This window comes from Charadrius vociferus, unplaced genomic scaffold (genome assembly GCF_000708025.1).
Source record: "Charadrius vociferus isolate BGI_N301 unplaced genomic scaffold, ASM70802v2 scaffold142, whole genome shotgun sequence".
Taxonomy (NCBI): domain Eukaryota; kingdom Metazoa; phylum Chordata; class Aves; order Charadriiformes; family Charadriidae; genus Charadrius; species Charadrius vociferus.
Window position 1 is genome coordinate 1,001,386 of NW_009647025.1, and position 23,843 is coordinate 1,025,228.

At 42.1% G+C, this 23,843-nt stretch overlaps 1 protein-coding gene across 1 annotated transcript in view; it reads left to right on the top strand.

Annotated features, from left to right (window-relative positions):
- UTRN (utrophin) overlaps positions 1 to 23,843 on the top strand; it is a 389,280-nt gene that overhangs the window by 12,652 nt on the left and 352,785 nt on the right.

The following is a 23,843-nucleotide window of genomic DNA, read 5'->3' on the forward strand; positions in this document are numbered from 1 at the left end:
AGGGAAAGAAACCTTAGCTATCTTCAAAGGGCCTAGACATCTTAAGGCATCTTCCTCAAAACGTAATTGAACAGTTACGGTTTGCCACTAAGGTTGGTGAGCGGTTTGTGAGAAAGTGCAGAAACACTGCATGGTTGGAGGGAGCTGCTATGCCTCTCCAGCCGGGGCCTGTGCAGTACAGGGAAACACATACAGGGGTCACCTCTTCCAAAGCATGGTCAAGGTAGGGGGTGGTGCCCATCTTTCCTGTAATTGCCTTTTAATTAGAGCCCTTATGCTGACTTGTCACTCTTGAAATGCCAATTCAAATTTTCAAAGGGTTCAAACCGCTGACCATTACCCTGAGCACCGGGCTGTGGTGTAGGGTGAGATGTGGCCTGTTCCTGATGTGTTGTGGGGGTCACAAAAATGTGCCAGGAGGAATATGAGGGGCTTGAGAGCATTGAGGGCCTTTCTTAATATGTCAGGCAAACCCTAACGTGTTCTGGGGGAGAAAGTGTTTGTAAGCATTTGTTCACTAGAGATGTACTGCTTGATGACCATGTCTAAGGTGCAAGGTCAAAAAGAGGAGTTAAGAAGCTTGTTCATCTGCTGAAGCTGACACAGAGACATCAGTACCAAAACTTGGTGCTGAAAGCTGCTGGTCTAAGCTAAAGAGCAGGCTTGCACTAAGCCTTCATATTTCTCCCAGGAGAAAGATATCGTAAGGTCATCAATCAAAAGCTAGAGAAAAGGAGCATTGCTCTCCCTTTCCCTCCCAAAAATAAAACAACCAAAGCAAACCCTTGTGTTGCTGGTATAAGCAACCATCCAGCCACCCCCATGTTGATGGTGGCAAGAACATAGCGTTATCACGATAAACAGCTGTTGTGTTGCAAGGGGGGCTGGTCTGTGTACAGAGACAGTTCTGGTAAAATTTTGGACAAAAACACACTGCAGGAAGAAGAGGGATCTCATTGCCATAATAGTTTACTCCAGATGAGACAATGATCCTGTAGTTTATGTCAGTGTCACAGTCCAAATTACTGAGATGTCTAGAAAGAAGGGGAGCTTAGGGCTGTATGTAGAAAGGAATTGTATCACCATGTAGATAATGGTGGATCCTTTTGACAAGAAATCAAGTCCCTGTTTGCCTGGAGGAAACATGGGGGGATATGTTTGGAGAGCTGTTTCCTTGGTTTGCCTGGTGCTATCAGTGGGTGCTGAGCTCTGATGCAGGGTATGTGTGGTACAGAGCTTCTTAGCTCGGGCATGGTGGTGCTCTGGCATCTGCCATTGAGGTGGCAGGTGTGCTTGCAGGGGCATTATGCAGAGGTATCCTCGTCAAATGCCTTCTAGCTTTATGATTTCTGCTTTGCATTCATTTATATAGTGTAGTCAATCACAGGAATGATGCGGTATGCTGTGGTTGGCGGAGCTGAGGTCTGATTCTTGGTGATTTGCTGGGTGAGGTTGCTGTCATTTCCCACAGGAATCACATGCGAGGTGCGTTGCTCCAGTAAGTGCAGCTGAGGAAGGTACCTGCCCCACAGAGGAATGTGAGTGTGGTACTTCTGCTCCAGGGCACTTTCACATTGCAGTAGCTCCTGCTTCTTGCAGCTACTTTAATGTTGCTCGTGAAACCGCCTCTCACTGGTTCGCTTGATGCTACACCTAAATTAGGGGTTACTGGGTTAGGTCAGGGATCACTCTAGCATGTAACGCCCACTTCTGAGGTAGAATAAATTTTCTTCAACAGGAACTGGAGTAGAAAAGGAAGAGGAGCATGGAATACCTGGTGGATCCCATAGTTTATGGCTTAATGAATAGAGAACATAATTCGATGTCAATGTATTTGTGGTGTTCTGGGCAAAACATCACATGGGATGTAGTGTCTTTGTCTATTGACGGGGCAGAATGCCTTTAGCACTAAGGAAGCTAGCATGAAAGCAGTGAAAGGTCCCAGAAGCTTGCTTCTGTTCTAGGCATGCCAGATTTGCTCTTGGTTTTTGTCTCCCTCCAATATGATGTTGAAGAAGCCCTGGGCGGTTGTATTTACCATTGAAGGATTCAGTGACCTTAGTTTAAGTGATTAAATTCAGCTTCAGGATGAAGTCTGTGGTTGACAGTGAAGTCCTCTCTGTTGTGCAATTCTGTTGAACAGGGCCCTTGCAGAAAATAGAATCCACCGGAAATCTCACCACTGGAGCTGGCTGGGAAAAAGTAATTCATGTTGGGTAATGTACTTGTGTGGAGGTTTTGGTTTTAGCATGATTTGTGCAGAAAAAGTGAAAGCTTGGAGTTTGCTGCCAATTGTTGCCTTGGAAGTCCTGATACATTCTTTCCTCCACTGCACTGCCCTGCTGTCATCGGGGGCGGGGGGGGGAGCTGGGTTAGAACAGAAACAATCAGTCAAGTGGTGAAAATGGACTGCCTATATGATATTCTAATAAATTGATTGAGAGAAATGAGGACTGCTTAGAAATATTTCGGTGTTTTATTTATTTTCCACACTAGTTCTTGCCACATTTTGTTGTAGCTTCTTATTTTGGCCCTGCCGTCTCAAGCTTTAATTCATACTTTTGTCCCCATATAATAAAAATACATGAAAATCTAATGTTCAGTCGAACTCCCTTTTGCCTCCTGGGGAAAGAAGGAAGGGGTTAAAGAACATGAGTTCTCCTAATGTAATGCACTGTTGAAAGACAGTAACGTACTGTAGCGGTCATCTGAAACAAAAATTTATGTGGCCTAGGACTAGTGCAACCTGATTATGAAAGTATTCTGTATCATTTGTGTGGGTATAGGAAGGAGGAGAGAAATTGTGAAATGAGTTGTAACTCTTTATACTTGTTTCTTACAGTTTGAAAAGTCTTTCTTCTATGGGTTTGGGTCCTTATGTGCACAAAACTGACACCTTTTTTTCCTTTATACCAAAATGCATACAATTGGGTTTTTTTTTCCTTCTAGTGAAGTGAGGACAGAAGGCAGAAAAAGTGTTTTTGTTCCTCATAAGATATGATGTCTGCCTGGTATTCTCATTTGCAATAAGACTCCTTTCATACTATTCCAGCACTCAAAAAAGACCTTAAGTCACTGTCCTATTAAGAACCTCTTGTGCTGCCAGAAAAATGTAAAGAAGCCGTAGACATTTGGGGCTCAACTCTGATCAACAGTACAATGAAGAAAAGGAAATCATACATTCTTGGCTCTCTTGAATTTAGCAGAGCCAAAAGGTTATCAGCTGACAGAGTAGATGAGTTGTAATTATGATAACTAATGTTACTGGAAGTCTTTAAAAAGCAATTGAATTAATTATGTTTGATCTTGGTGAGAATCTGTGGCTGTTGGGACGGATCTTGATCTGGATCTATTATCTTGGATACAGTGTGGTGTAAGGAAAAATAATGTATGTGAATTGTGTGAGACTCATCTTTTTATCTAGTTTGTATCTGTATTGTGGCATACTTAATAGAGAATATGTTTTTTTTTCCCGTTCTTTTTATTCCTCTCCTTTTTTGATGAATAAATTGAACTCTGCTGCAGTTTGGAATCTGCAAGATATCACGGAAGCCTTTTTCAAAGTCTGGCAAATTGTAAAATCTAATTTCAGTGAGAATTAGTGTATGATACAGAGTTTGTGCCCGCTGTGTAAGGTAGAGATAATTAAAAGAGTTATAAAACCTGTTTTGCAGATTGTTATTTTTAGACATAAGTATTTGATTAATACACAAAACAGGAACAAAAGAGAATTTCTGGTGAAATTACTATTTTTTTAACTAAGGCATCCTTTAACTATCTTAATCAAGCGGGACAAGATAAAGTCTTTATTATATATAGAATTCCTTCCTTAAGAGTCTTTAGACATTTTTTCTAGCCCCCTGTGAAGGACTTGGAATGACAAGAGTACAGCTGAGGACTGGGTGGGTCAGCCAGATCATGTCTTCCAGAGTCATCAGGTTCATTACAAATAATCATCTGCTGTTTACTTAAATATGGGTAGCACAAATAGGTAACCTGCTGCTCTACCATTCCAGTGCAAAAAAGTGCTCTGCACTTTTTGCAAAGTAAGACCCAGCAGGTTTAATTATATTTCAATAATGAAGGGTGGTGTATTAATACATGGTGAGTGTTTTTTTCTTTGCTAAAAACTTATCAAGAGCTGATCCAATTATTATAATTTGTCTTTTTTTCATAATAAGCAGAACTAGTTAAGTCCTCTCAGCTTTAAGGAATTTCTTAAAGTCCTATTTCAAATTTCATTCTGTAGAATAAACAACTAAATTCAATATGAATAACCACATACTTAATTTTGAAAAAGATGATTTATTTTCAATTACTGTCGAAGTAAGAATATATATGCAAGAAAGACTACTTTTAAAATGACATCCTCAAGGAAAATATATTTGTCTAATGTAAAGCTAGGTGAAATAATGGTGCAAATACTACCTTGGCCTTGAGTTCTTTGTTTTTTAATCTCTAAAATGAGAAGGTTTGCCTCTTGATGACATATGAAGAATGTGAACAAAACGGCATTTGATCTTATATTTTTTCTTTCATGCCTACTCCTGTCTCCCAGACTGTGTTTAGTGTAAAACAAGCCTATCAGTTCCCAAACTTATTTTGGCTTTGAGCTGATGTGTGTATAGTGCTTGACCTGGTTGTCAGCTGTGGAAGATGTGGATGGCTATCTTTAGCCTTGCTTAGCTTCCCTGCTTAGCTGCATGTCATGTCATAAGCTCTTGTGATGGTCTTTTGGTGTTTTTTGTCAGTACTTGAGAGATTCTTGAACAATAGGATGGTCGCCTTTCCCTCCACCCTGTTGCAACTATTTGTATAGAAACTCATGCTGACGTGATTAAAAATATCAGGTCTGTCTTTGGATTGTTGGGTAAAAAATGTGGAAGTGCTAGTCAAAGGGAGCTTTATGCTCCATCTACAAGGAAAATTTTGGGGTTCCTGCTTTATTCTAGGCAGCTAAATAATAAGGGGTAGAAGTGTCTTGTGATGGCCAACATCAATTGCTTTTTCGTGGGATTTTTTTTTTTTCCACCCTCTCTTAGTGGAACTTTGCTGAATTCTCAGAAAAAAATGTAGAACTCAACCTCGCATTTCCATCCCAGGGCAGAGTGTTAGTGCAGTGAGCTAAGCACAGACGTGGCTGTGTAGCTACAGAAGTATGTTCCCTTATGGCAGTTACTTTAGAGTATCTTTGAATATTTATATGGTGAATTAACACCATAGTGTAGAGGAGGTTTGGCAGAAAATCTTTCAGGATCTTGCAAGCTGCTCCATGCAATGTTAGTGGTTTCTTTGCAAAAGTGCATATTAAAAAAAAAAATAAAATCGCACATATAAAATATGCTGAATAAGGATGTTGAGAGTTGTATCTGGCAATGTGGGATTTTTGCAAAGGCATCTTGTTTTATGGATTGTCATTTACTCGATTAGACTTTTATTTTCAAAACTGCTTACACAGGGGAAAACTTTGTACTTCCTTCAATGAATATCTGTTTCACTGAAATTCAAGTAGCTGTATTTTATAAACCTTATTAAAGGTTTTTTATAAATTGCAAGTTGACCTCAGCTTTGATAAATCTGTTGGTCTGTTCTAAGTTGTTACTGGCGTTAATGTTCTGAAGAAGGAAAGGTTCTCTTTTTCCAGTTGAAGTGAAATCCTTCATTTCATGGAGAGATTTGAGGAGCGCTTGCTTCCTTTCTGTAATTTTTCCAAGCTGACTTTCCTCTTAGAATGGCCGCCTTCTCCCATGGCAACCTGCCTGGGCGGAGGGGGAGCCTGCGTTGGGGATGAGGAATAATTCACTTTGAAGAACAAAGTTTGACAAATCTAGAAGAGTGATGGAGATTGTAAAAGTCAGAACAGCAGGGCTGGCTGTTAGAAATGACTTGATTTACAGCAGCTGTGGTGTTACCAGGTGAAATTCTTCCAATTGGGTAAGGGCAGAGTAATTCCAGCTTAGCACCCACCGGGGCTCCTCCATGCATGGGTCACACCTGACCCACTGCTCCACATCACCCACCGTGGGATGCGTGGCAGGTAATTCATGGGCACAGCAATCTGCTCAATGAAACACCAGCTGCGCTACATAAGGTTGGGGGAGAAATTATCTGTGCAGATCTTTTCTGGTGAGAAGGTAGGGCTTAACTGTCTGTAAGCAATTAAAATTCATGACAGAAGGTCAGGATATTATACCCTCCACTAGTCATTTCTTCATTAACCAGACTTATGCAAATATAACACAGTCTGTTAAAATTTAACCTCAAGAGATGACTTCTCGGCAAGCTTTCTAGTCTGCAAGGATTGGTGTTGATGCATAAAAATGGGGAGTAGGTGGAAATGCTTAAAATGCCTTAGAAGCCGCCTCCAACTTAATATAAAAGCACAATGGCTGAAAAGAAAAAAGCAGTTTCTACACATAACATATGAAGTGTTTAGTAAGCAGTTGTGCGTAGCAGGCGTTGGGTGATGGAACTGGCTGATAGAAACTGTGTGCTTGTAGTGTGTTTAAAATACCTGCTAATGAATTTGTACCTACTTTATTATTTAAGAATTGCATTGTTTTGTTTTGTAGTTAAATATAATCTAGGTACTGGATTTTAGTATGGCTAGGCTTTTTTCCTTGAGTGAGGTGTTCTTCCACCCTTCTACTACTACATCCTCCCCCCGTCCCCTTTGCTATTTCTGTTGAGAAACGGTAGCAGTGAAGAAGCAGCTGTAATTCTCCATGTGTGTAGTTTTCCTGAATGTGGTTCCCAGTTGGTGGAATTTCTTGGACCACTAAATTGCTTTAAAAACCTTCTGATGTCAGTTGGGTGCAATCTGACAGGAGAGCCCGCTGCTCATAATAGTTCATCTATCGTGTTACCAGTCTGAGTGCTGTGTCTTTGGTTCCTTAGGTGAATGACCCCATATATTTTAAAGGTTTAACCTTTTTCTTGATTATGTTTTTCAAACTATGCAGCTCCTAACATCGGAGCCACCATATCAAACAGATCTTTTGTCCTGTTAAGGGAGGGTGTTCTTTAGGGTGTGCATCTGGCTTGGAATGTGAACTGCTGAAGACCTCTTTATGCTATAATTGTAATTTTGGGACACTGTATCACTATGGTAGCTATTGTTTGTTTTTTTTTTTTTCTTTAAGGAATTGTTTTCTGTGCAGATGAAGCCTGTTTATACTGCAGAATAGTGCTGGGTTTTTTTTTTCCTTCTCTCTTAATCAGAAGGGAAAACTGTAAAATCGGTGTTGTGTTTGCCTCTCTTCTGCACTATTGTCACAGACCTTGGGCTGGGTTATCCATAACTCGGATCTGTGCCTTTGTCACGGGAAATATCAAGAACATGGAGGAAGATCACCTTTGATCTTTAGCACTGTAGCTTAGTCTCCTTCAAGAAAGCAAACAAAGAAATCATAAAAGAAAACAAACAAACAAAAAGATTACCCTGACTTCCTGCTCCTTTCTCTGTTTTCTCACTGCAAATGTGACTGATGCCTTCAAAATTGAAAGAAAATAAAACTTTCAAAAATTATGTTCCTATAACTTTTTTTTTTTTGTTATAACCATTTACTGGGTAGGTAAGACTCCCCTGTGACTAACTTTGAAGAGCGATTTCTACTAAGTGGCAGAAATGGCTTAAATAAAACACCAAATACTACATATGTTAGCCCAGGAAAAGCAAGGTGTTGGGTTGTACTCACTAAAGTTATTGTAAGGGTCGGGGAATAGAGATGAGAGAGTTCCAAGGAAGAAAAGATTGTTCTTGAACAAATAAGTTTCATGAGTTTCAGCCCTCGGGTAACGACGTATTTTAAAAAATTCTCCTGTTCCTGCCCCTCCCCCTCATAAAAATGAATGGTAAAGTAAATAAAAAAGTGATTACACATCTCTAGCTTGGGTGTTTCTTCCTGATGTACAAAAAGCACAGCCACGAAATAAGACAGTGTTGTTAAGTGATGGAACAAGATGCAATGGAGTTGGGTTTTTGTCATCTTTGTTGTGTATGTTTAAAGATGAGACAGGTGTATGTAGATGTATATGCCTGTGCACACATATATACATAGACATATATATATATATTTCCCTCTGGGGCTTCCATTTGGAAATGGTGAAATTCTTGAGAAATTATGCAGCCCTTTCAAGTTGAGAATAATTATACAGCTGTGTGTGGATCTGAGATTTTTCATTACAAGTCTTTCTAATGAGGTGTTTCCAGTTGGTTGCTTGGGAGGATGGTAAATCCTCTGTTCGTATGAAAGCATGTGTCTATGCTCCCTCCACCATGTGCTGGGGTGGGAGTTCTTGCAACCTGTCCTGACCACCCCCCAAACATACCAGCTGGTGTCAGAGGCAGCTTTTCCACCTCCAGCCTGAGTAGTCCCCCAGATAGCAAGGGTGACTTCGAGGCAGCCAGCAACAAGGGCATCTGTGCACACTTGGAAGTACATCATTGATGTGGCTATACCACTCTCAGGGGATGGATTTACGTCCTTGTTGCATCCAGACTCTGCAGGGTGGGTTCCTGGATGTTGGGGATATAGGAAATGTGACAGTTGAAAATCTTGGATGGTAACAATTAATAGAAATGTGGTGATTTGTATTTTTTTTTTTTTTAGACCATCTAAAATTTGATATAAGAATTGTTGTACACTGCCCTAAGGTCCTTTGATTTTGTTGGTCTTCTGAGTCATCCAGAAAAAGGTTCATAAGGGGGGAGAGAGATTCAGAATAGAAGTGGCAGACAGAGGACGTTCTTGCTGCTGAGTGCTAGCTTCATGTGGTCAGAGACTTTGTGTAGTAAGTGCAGACAAGAAAGAGTTGCATCTCAGGCAAACAACTGAGGGAATTCAGATATCCAGACTCAGTGGAATAATATTTGTTGCCACTTCTTTCCTGCTTGCCCTCCACCCCCACCCCCCTTTCCTGGCCAGCTCTGATATCTCAAATGAAAAGCAATCTCAAACACTTCTCGTAACTATTTATGGATGTTGAGTTCAACTACTCTGCATGCTTGGTAAGGTTAATTCCCAAGGTTTCTCATGGGCGTCTTCATATTCTGACATCTGTCAGTTTCTTTTCTATGTAAGCAACGTCTGGGCATTGGCATCTGGACTCTGGAGGTGCAGGTAGATTCACTGTTTCCTTCTGACTCTGCTGGAGCAAAGCTGGTAACTGTTTTTCTACTTGGTCCAAGATATACTACACCTCTTCTGGTGGTCAGGGTCTGAATTTGGAAATTCCTAGCTATTTCTTCCTGTCCTTCTGTATGTTTCTGTTTCCTTCCTTGTCTGTGTACTTTCTTGCGTATGTGAGCATGAAAGTTATGTTTGAATTGCTCAAGAGAATGAGCAGGGATAGTAGTGATTTAATGAATTTGCTGGAAAATCTTAGTTTCACTCACAGCAAGAGGTCCCCACCCAGCTGGAGAGGCTCGTGCAGTTCTGTGCTGGTGGCTGCGCCAGGCTCGCTCCTGCGAGATTGGCTTTGCTGAAATTAAAACTTAACTCAGCCTTTAAGCATCATGTATATGGCTTCCTTGTGGTTTCTCTTTGTACTGTGTTGTAAGTCCGCTAACGTGTGCCCAGCTTTTTAGACAAGAGATAATTGCTTTATGATTTTTTTTTTCTTCTTCCACTTCCTGCATGCATTGTTCATAAATCCTAGTCAAAGGTCTGGCACTAACTTGTTAATGCAAACATGAGACACGCGGTTGTTCTAGTCTGCCTAGCTTCCACTTTCATAATCGATTTTGTATATAGACACAAGGGATGTATATGTGAGGTGATCCATCCCTCCCCCTCCTTCCTTGCCTATCGTTTTCCGCTATTTGCACTGTTCCAGTGCCAGAAAGGGAGGAGAGACAGACTCTAGAGGACTAAAGTCTCTGCAGCACTTAGCTGGAAGGTACTTGGATATTACAGGGAGGCTGTCTAGAAGAGCTTTAGATGAAGGGGATCTTGGAAACGTGTGTTTTCTAACCTGGGTTATGTTAAAAGACACTTGGCTTATTCCAAAATAATTTTGGAGAACTTCTGTTCCGGCTGACAGAGCTGAAACACTTCTGCTACATTTCTGTGAGGTGGTTGTGGATGAGTTTGCTATTTTGTACTTGCAATGTTTACTAAGCTTTTCTAACATTATCCTGATATGTGTGTTGGTTTTCTTTTTTTCGTAGGATGACACAGCACTCTTCAGAGTGCAATTTCATATCCATCAAATTTTTTACAGATAGCGAAGAAAGCCTGTTGCTGCTGCCTGTGATTATAGGCTACCGCCAGCATGATGGAACGGGAGCTTCTAGGGTAGAGCAAGTTGAAGCATATGAAGTGGAAACTTCTTTATTTTTGTAGTGGTATTAGCCACGAAGCTTAATGATAAAGTTCAATGTTTTTACCTTCAGAAAAAAGCCTGGCTGGTGCTGTGAAACTCCTGATTCCTGCAGGAGCCCCGTATGATTTCTGTAGGCAGCAGCCTAGATTGGAAGCACTTACCTTCTTCTCCGTTTCCACCTCCCAAGCCCTGTGTGGTTTTGGCATTGCTGCTGCTGCTTGAACCTTCCTGCTCCCCAACAGCAGCAGAACCTGACCATGCCTTGTATTCTCCCAAATCATAACAAATCTCTTGGCTGTGCTGTTCTGTTCTGTAACAGAAGATGGGATTTAGCTGAGGGGAACCATACAAATAAACTCCGTAATCTGCTTGCTGTGTCTGTGATCCATCCTTGGGCTTTGAGGGATGGGTGGGCTGTAGTATCGGTGATGGCCAGATGCTGTGGTTCAGAAGCAAGATGTGAGGAATTCCCTCTTGTCGTCACTGCTGCTCTGGCATGGCCTTCCAGCAGACTTCCTGGTTGGAGCAGTGGTTTTAGTTTGGAAGGAGGCTGTTGTTGAGACTGGTTTTCTGAAGCAGTGGAACAAATGGCAAACCGACTACATCATTAGAGTGCCCTTGGTGTTTTTGGCTGGAACTGGCTGTTGAGGGCGTGGGGAATTGTATGAATGGTCATGATAGTAACTGAGAGGAGGTCCGGCTGTTCCCGTAGTAGTCACAAAGTTCTTGCTCTCTATGGCTGGACACATATCCTTGTACTGTCTTCCTCATTGTCTCTGCCAAATATTGAAATACAGAGTTTGAAATGTGTTGGAGCAATTCCACGCAGTTCCCAAGGGAGGCATCGAGGGCTGGGACAGGCCCTGGGTGCTTCTCTGGGCTAGACGGAGCTGGCAAAGCTCTCTGTGGCCAAGCTGGGCTTAGCCAGAAAGCCTGTGTTGGGGGTGGCTATGAGTCATGGTCTAGCTGTCTGCTGAAATGGCACTGCAGGGATAAATACAAGTTAGATTTATTGTGACAGTGTTCTCCCTCATGTTTGCCTGTACCTGCTTTTGTGTGCTGGTGGGAGTTCAGTGGTCCCACCTGGTGCTGCCCCAGGGCATGTCCTGTTCTCTGCTGCTTCTCCATCCCAGCTGCCTGATCTTGCAGGCAAGAGACAAAGCAGGGGGCAAACAGTATTTATTTACAGCACTAGTAGGGATTTATGCTTGCTTCACTGGGATTGTACTGGGATGCAATGAACTGGCCTGCCTCATTGATTTTGACCCTCCCGATGGAGTGTCAAAAAACTGATTAACAGTTGTATAGCTCAGTGGTAGAACAAGGCAAGGAAGATAAAGTTAATTGTGGCAGAATGGGAGGTACAAGATTGTTAGTGTGACAGCACCTGATGATCATGTGGGAGTGAGAAGACTGAATGAACTGCCTTGTGATTTGCTTTGAGAGCTGATTTTGGGTTTTTTTTTTTATTTCCTCGACAGTAGTGAGGTTTTCGTTGTTTGCAGGAGGAGCAATTGAGTATATGGAGGCAAGTGGAGAGAAAGATAGGGGGTGGAAAACAGCAGGACTGGGGGTGGTTAGTTGGGTGTAGGATTTATGGTCAAAATAGATTTTAAAAAACTGCTGAGTAATGTGGCTGCTTGACTCTGTGGTCATCTGACTGCATCTACACCAGAGCTACTTTTCAGTGACCCAGGGCCTCACGTGCATTCAGTAGCACAAGTTTTACCAAAGGTAGATTGTTGTTTTTTGTGTTAAGTAACATCACAAACAATTTAATTCCACTTGTATGAAGTTGTGTTTCTGAATCTTGCCACCCTTCTCCTAAACTGCCTTACTTATCTTGCAATCTAAGCCGTAATGATCTTTATCGTGGGGATCCCCTTTTTTTCCTGTCATGTTTTATGAACCTAATACATACCGGGGGGTTAATTTTTTTTTCTTTTTTTCTTTTTCCCTGTGGATGGCTTGAAGTACTTTTGGGATTAAAAAGTGATTTTGAGACAGACTTCTGTTATAGGGAGTGGAATGTATCAGAGCTCAAAGTGATTTTTGAAATAAAACAAACAAAAGCACCTACCAGCAGACTCAAGAAAATAAGCAAAAAAGAATTAATTCTGTGATGGTGGTACAAAGTCAAAAAACAACAAAAACAAAACAAACAACCCCCCCCCCAAAACTGAAGCAGCAATGCAGTTGTATAATGCTTCATTCATATAGCTGTCTTAAACTAGTACAATTAGAATGAGGCAACTGTGCATAAATAATAGAAAAGTTTATATGAAAGTATAACCGTGTGTGGGAATACTACAGTTAGATATTAAATTATTGGTAATGAACACAGTCTGATGTCTGGTTGAATACAGGTGTTGTAGAGAGCTGCTTTAAATCTAGGGCAAGCTGAAGGCAAAAAAGAGCCCAGAGGGCTGCACACTTGTGTTTGTGTTAGTGAATTACAACTGCCATACAACTTGTTTCTGTGTTTTGTTTTTCTTCTCCTCCTCCTTTATTTGTATTGGAGTTTTACCAACCTATAAGGACTTTTTTTTTTTAAAGTACACCTCTAAACAAGCTTAATACAACTTGCCTCAGTATTAGCTTTGTGAGTTTAAAGTGTGTTTTGGTGTTGACAGTGCTGCAGAGAGAAGTGAGGCACCTTTTTCAGCAGCACCCAGTTGTTGCTCAAGCACGAAGTTGAGCTAGTCCTGAAATAACTCTACAAGAAAATCTACTTAGTGCTTGGTAGCAGCAACAAAAGCGAGTAGGGTATTAGGAAAGATGAGACAAAGTAAGGAAAGAATTGGCAAACATCGTGTGCCATTCAGAGCACTTTGCTTCGTGTCCTAGTGAGACCGTGGGGTTATAAAAGCCCATCTGCTGAATGGAGTGAGGGTCCTGAATGCACAGGATGGTGTGTGGTGTTCCACAGTCTCAATCTATTCACTCTAGTGTAAAACCCCTTCTTCAGGGTTACTTATATTACATCATCATGTGCTCGCAATCATTAATATACTCACTGCATACATATTATTTTAAAATACATGAAAACCATAATTGTTCAGTCAAACAGGGGAGGGGCAAGACACTTAACAATTTGCCTTTTTCCCTTTGAATTTAAGGCTTCAGCTTTAAAATGCTTTTGTAAAAGTAATGTAAAATTTTATTTAACCTCCAGTAAGGCAGTTCAGTAAATGTCTTCATAACCAATAGTACAAAGTAAGCGAGATGGAGTGTGGCAATGAATGGCAGAAAAGCTGCTGTTCAGATCATGGATAAGAGGGTGCGCCTGGTCACAGTTCAGATTTAAGGCATGATGCTTCAGTAAAGTGATGCGTATCATTGTTAATATAGTGAGTGCATCTGTTTTTAAACCTCAAAGTGCTTTGAAATCAGCTGGTAAACATGTATATTGTTGGCATTAAATATTTATGAGAGAATGCTATGTTGTATGTGCTGCATCACAGTAATTCTGAGGCAGGAATTGTGTCTTGGGGTTTAATTTTTCTGGCTTGGGAAGGTGTGTGATTTGCCAGTCAGTCTTGCACAGGAAGACTTCTAGGAACTTACTGCACCTGTGGCCTCTATCTCAACCTTCACATCTGATTTCACCTTTAAATTCAATTAATACTCAGTTAAGTTTGTGACAAAAGCCATACTGGTGGTGGCAGCAGTAGCAGAATTCAAGCATCATTGTACCATGGTACTTTGAGGGGTGCAGATGAAGTTTTTAAGACTGGTACTGTGTAATTGCAGGCTGCCTTCTGCACAGTGTATGCTGGCTTTGCTGGGGTTTCTGGGAGTTTTATTATGATTTCTTGGTGGGTGGTGGCATTTGAAGAATACAAGAATGCAATCCTTCTGTCCAGTGGAGCTTTGGTAATTACTCCTCCGCACACTTGAGCTTAAATAACTGAGCCCAGTGTTTTCCGTTTGACCTGGCAGAAGCCTGCAAAGGATACACACAGAAAGCTTGCTGAAAAATTCTTGAAAACAAGTGAGGGTGTAAACACGCAACCTTTTGCTGGCTTGCAAAACTGAATCAGTTGTTACCCCTCAGCTGCTTGCCACTGCCTAGTCCTCTCCCCACCACGTCTCTGCTGATGGTACAGTTTGTGTGAGCTTTCCTTAGCTAGTGTGGAGCTGAGTGAGGTGCCTGCTAACCCAGCTATCGCTTGACCTCTTCAGCTGATCTGTGGGCTGGGCTGGTCCCCAGCCTCTGCTTGGGAACCTGGGCAGGTGTCTTGAGATGGCACACTTCATTTGGGAAAGGACCTCTGCTTGTGAGTTTGTGTGTATGGTTACTTTTGGAGAGGCTGGCTTTTTTTGTGTGTATGTGTTTATTTGTGTAGATGTTTTCTCCCCCTAGGCAACAGTTCAGTTGTGCCATGTGCTTTGTCTCTCTTCCACACTTTTCTCCATCTCTAGTCCCTTAATACACAGAAATGCTGTGCTAAACTGAAGAACCCTCCTTCTGAGAGCTTTAATTCTGCTTCTGTGGCCCTAAGAAAGCAGGTTGATGCTGTTTGTTGCTATACTCTTTGTTCTTATTCCTACTGCCAGTTGGCAGTGCAGTGTGGTGGCTCTGTGTTGCCGTAGCTGCTGCATGATGGTCGTCTGTAAACTGACTTCAGCCTCAAACTAGTTTAATAATCAGTTATTTTGCAGATTCCAGTATGTTCAATATTTAACAAAGGACATGTTTTTTTTACCTCATTCTTTTTCTTGCTATGCTGATTGGTGAGGGAGGGGAGAAAGTAGGCCATTAATTTTAACAGTAGTTTTAATGATGCACTTCTAGTATCTGACAACTGTGATGCACTGTTTGGTTTTGTTTTTTTTTAATTACTACAGTCTTTGTAGACTATTATATCTACTGAAACATCTGATGTTGGATTATCTATTGAAATACACTCTCTGGCCTTTTTGCAGTCTTGGCAACCTTAAACAAACACACAATGATTTGCAATTTGTAGCTGTTAAAAGCAAATCAGCGGCTAAAGGTTGTGAACTGGTGTGTAAGCTTTTAGCAGTGAGTGCAATTTAATTATTGAGACAAATTAACAGGAGGTATAGTAAGTCTGCAGTTAGGTGGAAGCTTTAAAGAGGATTGAGCTGGAGCTTATGTTTTTTGTGGGTTTTTTGTTTTTTGGTTTTTGTTTTTTTTTTTGGGTAGAGGAGTCTGTCATGAAATTGAAGCCTCATACTGTGGCAGCAGAGTAGGTAATTTTCAGATGGGTTTTCTGGAGTTTGAAGAATGTTGAGGCCTGGCTCTGGCATCATGCAGGAGAAGGAGCAGTGTGGTACCCACCCTCATCATGCTGGGCAGTGTGTGGTCCCCAGGGGCCGTGGTGATGCTCTGGCACCCTGGGCTGGGTGCGTGTGCCTGAGCTCTGTGCTGGCTCCTGCACACCCAGCGCAGCCTTCCCGCACTGAGCTCAGCAGGCGTGTTTTGGTTTTTTGTTTGGTGTTTTGTTTTTTTTTTTTTTTTTGACGCTGATAAGGGCAATGCTATTTCGTATAGTGAGATGCTTGCCTTGGTTTCTTGGCAGGAGACAGGTTTATTCTCTGGGGATTGGAGTGTTTAACTGGAGATGCATTAGTATGGATGTGTAACTCTGTCCTCTCTCTGTAATTGCTGTGTTTATTCTTAAAAGACTAACTCTGGTCAGCACAAGCAAGTCAAGTTGAACTTCTTGTATGTATTTGTCAAAATCCATTCAATGGACAAGAAGCTGCTTGCAGGAAGGCTCTCCCTGAGCTGCTTACGGTCAGCTATGTAACCACAGGGAGCAGACTTTTTTTTCCCCGCTTCGTTTTAGGGTGCCTCTGATAGTTTCTTACTGACTTGTAGCTTTCTGGACTAGGAAAAGGCAGCCTGTTTAGCTTAGGGAGCTCTCTACAGTACCCTTGCTGTTCAAGGAAGGAATGGGGAGACTTGAGGTTCCTAATGCAGGCTTTCTGCAGATCCCTCTTCTCCTGATGAGCAAAACTCCCCATCCCCAACACGGTGACCGTGGGAAGTCCAAAGGACTTTGTTAACAGCTCCAGCAGAAGGCACTGGAGCAGCTCTGCACAATGCTCTCCCTCTCTTCCACCCCTGTGGCTTTTAGTTTTGGAAAAGGATGAATAAAATACATTGTTGCAAAAGGGAAGGGAAGTAGACTGTCTGGTTTATAGAAATGTAATGTTAATTTTAAAAAGACTGGTAATAAATATGTATACTTGTGACAGCTCAGTGGCAGTACACAAATATATAGTGTGCTCTAAATGGTACAGCTGAAGAGTTAATGTCTTAGAGGGTGCAATCTGATCACCCGTGCATTATTGCAGGGCATTAAAAAAGAAAAGCAAACTTCTAGATGTTTGAAGCTGCAGTTGCTGGTGGCACTCTGCTAACCACTAATGCTGCAGTCATCACTCTGACTGTGCCACTGTTGAAACGTGCCTGTGATATATTTAACTGTGATTATCTCCCCTCCTTCTACCCCAGCGGCAGGAGATGAGGGTTTTAGCTTTCAGGATGAAGGCCGTGGTTGCAGCACTAGCTGGTAGAGGCGTCCTCAGCGAAGGCACGAAGGCTTTGGCAAGCAGCAGGCTGTGGTGCTGGCTCCAGAGCTGCTCTCCAGGCTTCCTCGTGTGCTCTCTTTCCCCTCTGCCCAGCCTGAGCCAAGGCCCAATGCCTCCACACAGCCCCGCTTGGTCTATGTGGGGAGAGCCGGCAGGGTTGGCTGCTCCTGTTGGCTTAGTAAGATCTGTTGCTGTTCAGAGTGTGTGTGTGTGTGTGTGTGTATACACACAGGAATTGGATAAGAGGGTTGCATATAGAGCTTTTAGTCCCTTCTTCATCCTATTTTGTGGTACCTAGAGTTAGAAGGTGATTAGTACTTTGCTGCTGTAGCTGGTGGACAGAGAGGAAGAAACTCCTTCCACGCAGGAGCTGTCTCCTGTGGGGCTCTGAGTATTTAACATATTGACATACAAGCTTTAGAGTGCTCTGGGTTGTTCTTCTGCTGTTGACAAGATTGTTTTTATTCTTTATTGGTGTGTACCTTGGCTAGAGTTTGTTAGTAGAAGTATGTTTAACTAACATAAGCCAGAATGGATACCTAGGGAAGTGTGCTCAAAATAAAATCTACCTACATAACTGCAATTAAGAATGACATCCTGTAGGCTTCCCATTCCTCCCACCTACATCTTCTAGTCTGAAAAGAATGTATCAGAAGACACTTTCTAAGGAAAAATCCCTGTACAATTTAGAAGGAAGCTTTGAGAAGTTTCTATTCTTGGAGGTGTAAACTGACATTTGCAAAATGAGCAACATGAAAAGGTACAAGTAAATTGTTTTATTCATGTATTTACCTGAGCCATTGCTTCCCAAGGATTGCATTCTGGCATATGGAGGGCAGGGGAGCGAGATGTGTTTTTGAGACAGCGCCTTTTCTTGATGCTGCAGAGTGTGCTGAGGGCAGTGCTTTTGTCCTGGGTGGAGTTGCCCACCAGCAGCTCCCACAGCCACTTGGCTGCAGGGCTGAGCCCAGCCTCCTCAGTCTGTCCCACTGGAGCAGGGCAATGCCTGCTACCAGGGCAAGTGGTATTGAGAACTGTCAACCGCCAGCATGGCTGCTTGGAGGGGCCGGGACAGCAAAAGCAATGGTCTCTCTTCTGTGCTTGGGGCTTGCATGCTGCCACTCGGGGGCCAGCGCAGGGCTCCTGCTGAAATTCACATTACAGCCCAGCATACAAGTACACAAGTGTTGAGCCATGCATCTGTCATAAATCAATCGGAATTCGTTTTACAAAGGTGCCCATGAATGGGCAGGAACCTTGTTTCAGAAGGTGTGCTCAGCATCTTAAATGAGAAGCAGAATGCAGAAGGCTCCTACATCTCCTGCGGACCTGCTGTCGCTCCTCTGGGCTGCTGGAATCAGGTGGCCCAGGTTGTTTTGTGAAAGGGGGGTGCTGGTTGTGTGTTGTGGTTGGGTTTCACAGATAACTGAAATGTGAACAATGCATTCTGGAATAACAATGTGCTCCACTGGTTTTCTCAGTATTAACATTCAAAATATTCCCTTCAGTATCTATACAAGAGAAAAAGAGATACCCCCACCCCAAGGATAAAAGAACAACTTTGAAAAAGAGAAACTAAAATTGTGGAGATTCTTGAAAGGTGTCGTGACTTGTTATCTATGGTTGCTGCTGTTGCTTCTTTTGCAGGATGAGTCAGTTGGTTATTTGCAGCAGACATAGACATGCTGTTTTACAAGAACCATGTGTGTTGAGTGCAGCATGGCTGAAGCGCTGCATGCTGGAAGGGTATGTGTTGGAGCTGCCTGTGTGAGCACTGAGAGAGTATCCGTGTGTTATCTGTACTGCGGTGCTCCAACAGCTGCTATGCTCACATCTCTGTTTGTCTTCCACAGTAGCGAGGGCAGTTACTGTACTGCTAATTCCCTTTTCAGGTGAAAGCTTTATGCTGACATGAACCTGCTGTGTGAAAGGAAGTTTCAGTAGAAATGCTGAAACCTCTTTGTTACCCGTCTGAAGTTGCTGTTGCTATGGGTTTCCTGGAAGTAGGGGCTAAACTAATGACCGGTTTCCATCAAAATGTAACAGGTCCTTGAAACACTACTTTCCATTTAAGTTCCTGTTGTTGCCTGTTCAGCATCCTTAGTGTTGCCCTCTAAGCTCTCTTTGCTTGCTCAAGCAAGCGTTGTGTGGTCTGCTAATTCAGAACATGTTTGTCAGGCCAGCAAAAAAAGTCCTGTCATGTTGTTGTGGTGAAATAAAACATCCTGAACAGAATTATGGGGTGTTAATGTCCCACAGCATGAGAAGCACTTAACTAGAAGCTCATTATAACAGTGTTATAAAGGGTAGGGCTAGAGAGTTAGTGCAGGAACCCTGCAGAAGAGTGTGTTCCTCCTCTGGGAAGGAGAAGGCTCTCGGCTTGTTCATGGTGGACAAGGATGGTGAAGGAATAACTCTGTATCTCCTTGTTCTGCTCCCATAAGAAATCCTCTAGAAATCCTCCCATAAAACAAGCCTTTCTCTGCAGACTTGTCTGGAAGAGTGGAAGTTCAGAGCAAGGTTAACTAGGGCCTACTTGGAACAAAGCTAGAAGGAGGGAGGCCGTGAAAAAGAAGCCAGTTTCCTCTTCTCAGAGTCAAGGCATTCAAGGTTCTTGGAAGGCTCCCAGAAGGCAAAGAAGAAATGGAAACCAATCTCATTCTAGGCTGCCTTGCATACTGGGGGTTTTTATAATTAAAGGATGTTGCCCTCCGCTCCCATTATTGTTTGCCTCTGTGAACTTTAATTTTACTTTGAACCTGGTGCTGACTTCATACATGCTGGGGCTGCGATAGAGAAGTGATCTTAAGTATTTACGAGCTCACCTTCAAATGAATGGATGCAGTTCTCTGTTGTTTCCCCCCCGGCTCTTTTTCCTTTTTTGCCCACCTTTACGCTTATTCACTCTCCTGTTCCCTGCTGCGTGGACTGAGCTATTGATCGGTAGTATTTCATGTATGAAGTGTGGCATTCAGACCTTCTCTTCTAAAAGGACTGAGTTGGCATCTAAGTTACAGTCCTTCTGAAAACAGTTAAAGTAAGCTTTCACATGTTGAGCCTAGCCTTGTTCTTCTCCATGCTTTGTAATACGTGGGCAAGCATAAAACCACGTGGTTTCTACTTACTAGACTTCTACTTAGTAGAGTGAAATACTTCTGTCTTCTCACTGTAGTTTCAGCTGGTCTGTTTGACTGGTCTTTTTTATCTTATATGATGATAAGAAGACTAGGCAGCCAGCCAGCTGCTGTTGAACTATAATAGAGCCAGTGGTATGTACAAAATTTGATTACTGCTGTCAACACCAGAGTGAATAAAAGAGAACACATACTCCAGTTAGAGAGCTGCTAAATAAATGGCCTATTGAGTTCAGTAGTAGCAGGAAAAAGACCATCTTCTCCTAATGAATGAAGTGGTTTATGGGTATAGAGTGTGCTGGTGCGTTGAACTCCTGAGTTTAAAAAAGCAAAAAATCCTTTTTTGCCTTGTTTGAAGATTACTTTCCAAAAAAGCTTCCATTTCTCTCTTGCTTATCAGCTCTTGTGGTTAATGCATAGATTTTACACTCAGTACTTCAGGTTTTAGCAGAGGCCATAGCTTCACTTTTTAAAATTTAGCTTAAAATACTCCTGCCATCCTGAAGCTAGCTTCTTTGCAGATAGAATTATTAATATTAATTAGTTTCATGTCAGAACCTATCTCCATTTAGGCAAGAGATGAACTACGTTTAAATTAAAAACAGACAACCCCCCCCTTTATTAAATTAATAAATATTCTCAGCGTATATTCTTATTGAAATGTTGGATTTTCAAAGTATAACTAGCAGTTAGATAAAAGTGGTTTCTCTAATGTATGTGGTATAGTTGCTGATGGCAGGCAGAGCTTGAGAGCTGAGGTTGTCTGGAAGCTCTCTGGTGAATGAGTGGTTTCCCTCAGCCCCTCTAATATCTTCACATTGAAGTTCAAGAGACTCAGAGTTTCCTGGAGGCTCAGAGAGATTGGTGTTTCTCTAACTGCTCTCACTGACCACACACCCTTTCTTTATTGAGGAGTGGGAAACCCAGAAGTGTTGTAGCAGACTCCTGAAACTTGTACGTACCCTTCAGTCTTGGCAGTCTGATGGAGAGAGTCTTAACTAATTTGTGTATGAGCCTTATCTTGGAGTGGCAGGGACCCAGGTGAGATGAGGTGTTGGAGCAATAGGAGAGTGCTCTTAGGGAATGCAGACCGGTCTTGTCAAGACCTGAAAAAAGGGTGTTCAGTTGCAGTGGGTAAGACTTCTGGTGTACGTGCATGGCTAGCCGCTAATTGTCATCATCTGCTTGATAGAGTTGGCAGTGTCTTTTCGTTTTGTGCTTGTGAAGTGCTTGGCACAGTAAAGTTTGTATTTGTATTTGCTGTGGCAAAATACATCATTATTTTTTGTTTCTAAAATCGGAATCCTAGCTTTAAAACTTTATTACCTTTCCACATTGCTCTTATTTGCGTGGTCCACAGAAATGTTTGGATACAAATGTCTGATTTAGCCCCCTGAATGTATGGCTGGCTCTGTTCATGGAAACAAAACTCCTTTTGTGTGAGTCTTTCAGGCTTCAACTTTGGGAATTCTTAACATTGAAAAAAACCTCCAACCCACAAAACAAAGTAAGACCAACTCCTGCCCCCAATAAAATTTGAAGAAAAATCTTATCTTGATCCCCCCAATAGTGTCTGTCTGGTATGTGACACAGTAAACTGTCCCAGCTGAATATTAATGTAGAGATGAGAGCTATATTTAGAACAGTTGTCCGGTAGCATAATACAATGAGACAGACAAATCAAATAGCATCTGTCTTTCTGCTTTTGAAATCAATTCTCCTGTGTACAGCTCGTCTCTGGTTGTACTGCCTGTACTTTTGTGTTAAAGTTCATCTTCTCTTGCATTACTTTTTTGTGACTATTGGAATTCTGTACAGTTCAATATCCTAAAGCGTGTGATCTGGAATCACACGTCTGTCGTAACTACAGAATTCGGAGTCATCTCAATTTGATTATAAAGTTGGCAACAGTATGTTGAAGGTTGAGGGATTGGATTTGCCTTCTGTATTGGTGGTAAACGCAGTTTAAAGGTCCACTTGCAAAATAACTCTGATGCTATCATAGCTTTGCATTATTAACCTTCTGCTTTACTAGGCTCTGATCTGTCTTGTTTGGAATTACTGCACAGTGGAAATGGCATGCCTAATCAGAGTTTGCAGTATTTGACATGGAGGTTTATTTGTAGAGCTCACTTTTTATGCTGCAATCTTGTGTTATAATTTTCTTGTGCTCTTTTGAAAGGCCATTAAAAGATGTGGATGCTCGTCTTGCAGAGTTGTTAAGTTCTACCGAACATGTGGGAAAAGTGTTATGGTAACACTGTGAATTTTTTGCAGAGTAAATGCTAAAAATAGTTAGGATTTTTAAAATGAGTGTGGTATTTGACCAGAGAGGTTGATTTGAACAGCAAAGGAAAATTGTCACCTCCTTTCCTGTTTTCTGTACATAGAATTTAACTTGCCGGTGCTTTGGAAGCTGGAGTGTCCTCCTGTTTTCATAAGGAGTAGCAAAGCAGTGTATTCATCTGTTTTGAAAGAGAAAAAAAATCTCAATTAGCTTGAAGTTTGTTACTTGTTTACGTGCAGCCTTTTAAAAGGTTCGTTTCCTGAATGGTTTTGTCACTCACTGAGTGGCTGAATATGTCAAACCCTCTGAGGAAAACCAGTGCTTCCCTCCCCCTTGAATCCCGGCATGCAGTTCTTGTGTGGGTACTAGCGTGTACTTCCTCTGCATCTTCACTTTCCTGTTTTTCAAAGACTGAGCTTGATCATGAGCGTTCAAGCAGCCAAAAAAGTTGTGTGGAAAAAATACAAGGTTGCTGTGCCACGGGATACCAACAGGCAGACCTGTTACCCTCCGCCAGGTGAGTGCGTGCTTACCTATGCTTTCAAGGCTGTGGTGGATAAAAACATCCAGCCATGTGGGTCTGGTTTTATCTTCTACACCTGATGCAAGCTGCTTTTCTTAACTCTGTTCAAGTTTGCTGACTCTAACAGGAGCAGGTTGTGAAAGGCACAGCAGGAAACAGTCCAGGCAAAGGCTGTTTTCTGTGGTGCTGCTCCATTGCAAGCACTGTGCAAGCCCCGGCTACGTCACACCTGCAGCCGCAAGGTCCTCTTGGTAACTAAAGCTTGTGTCATGGGCTTCCCTTTCACCTGTAACTTGTTAACTTTTTCATGGCATAAGTTTTATTGCTGTTTTGTCTAATTGAAAGTCTTAACGTCCTCAGTTTTCTTAAACTATGCATTAGCTTGCTGTGATTTCAGTATTTAGGTGCGTTTTGATTCTCTACAGTTCTGCTTACTGTGTCTTCTCAGACTTTTGAATGTACATACTTATAGCAGTGCCTTCCCCCCTCATCCTTTTTTTAATGCACTTTGGTGGTATCTCCAGGGAGCAATATTTCCTGTAATTTGGAAAGAATATGTTTTGGGGATGTGTGATTGGGAGGAGAAGAAATTGGCAATGTTTCTCTTTCCTTTTCTTTCTGCCATCCTTTCCTATCCATCCCTATTGAAATTTCATGGATTGACTATTCCGCTGTTTTGTGACCAGGGCCAAATAGTATAGGTTGTCATGGAAAAGGCATTTTGACGAGTCTTAGTACCCGTGAATGTATTGTTAGGAATTGACAGATGGGGGCTGATCAGTTTGTGAACTGGTGTCAGAACTTCATGGATGCAGAATCTGCTGATCAGCAGAGAATTTGGTCTATTTGACCTGGCTTTTGATGTGGGGTTTGGTTACAAAGCTAGAGTCTGAATATGGATTTTTAGAAAGAGAAACAAATATCCTCTTAAGACGTAGCAGTGTAATGGCTGACTTTAGAATAAAATGATGGGCTGTGACTCTGCTCTCACGTATGTTTCCTTCTA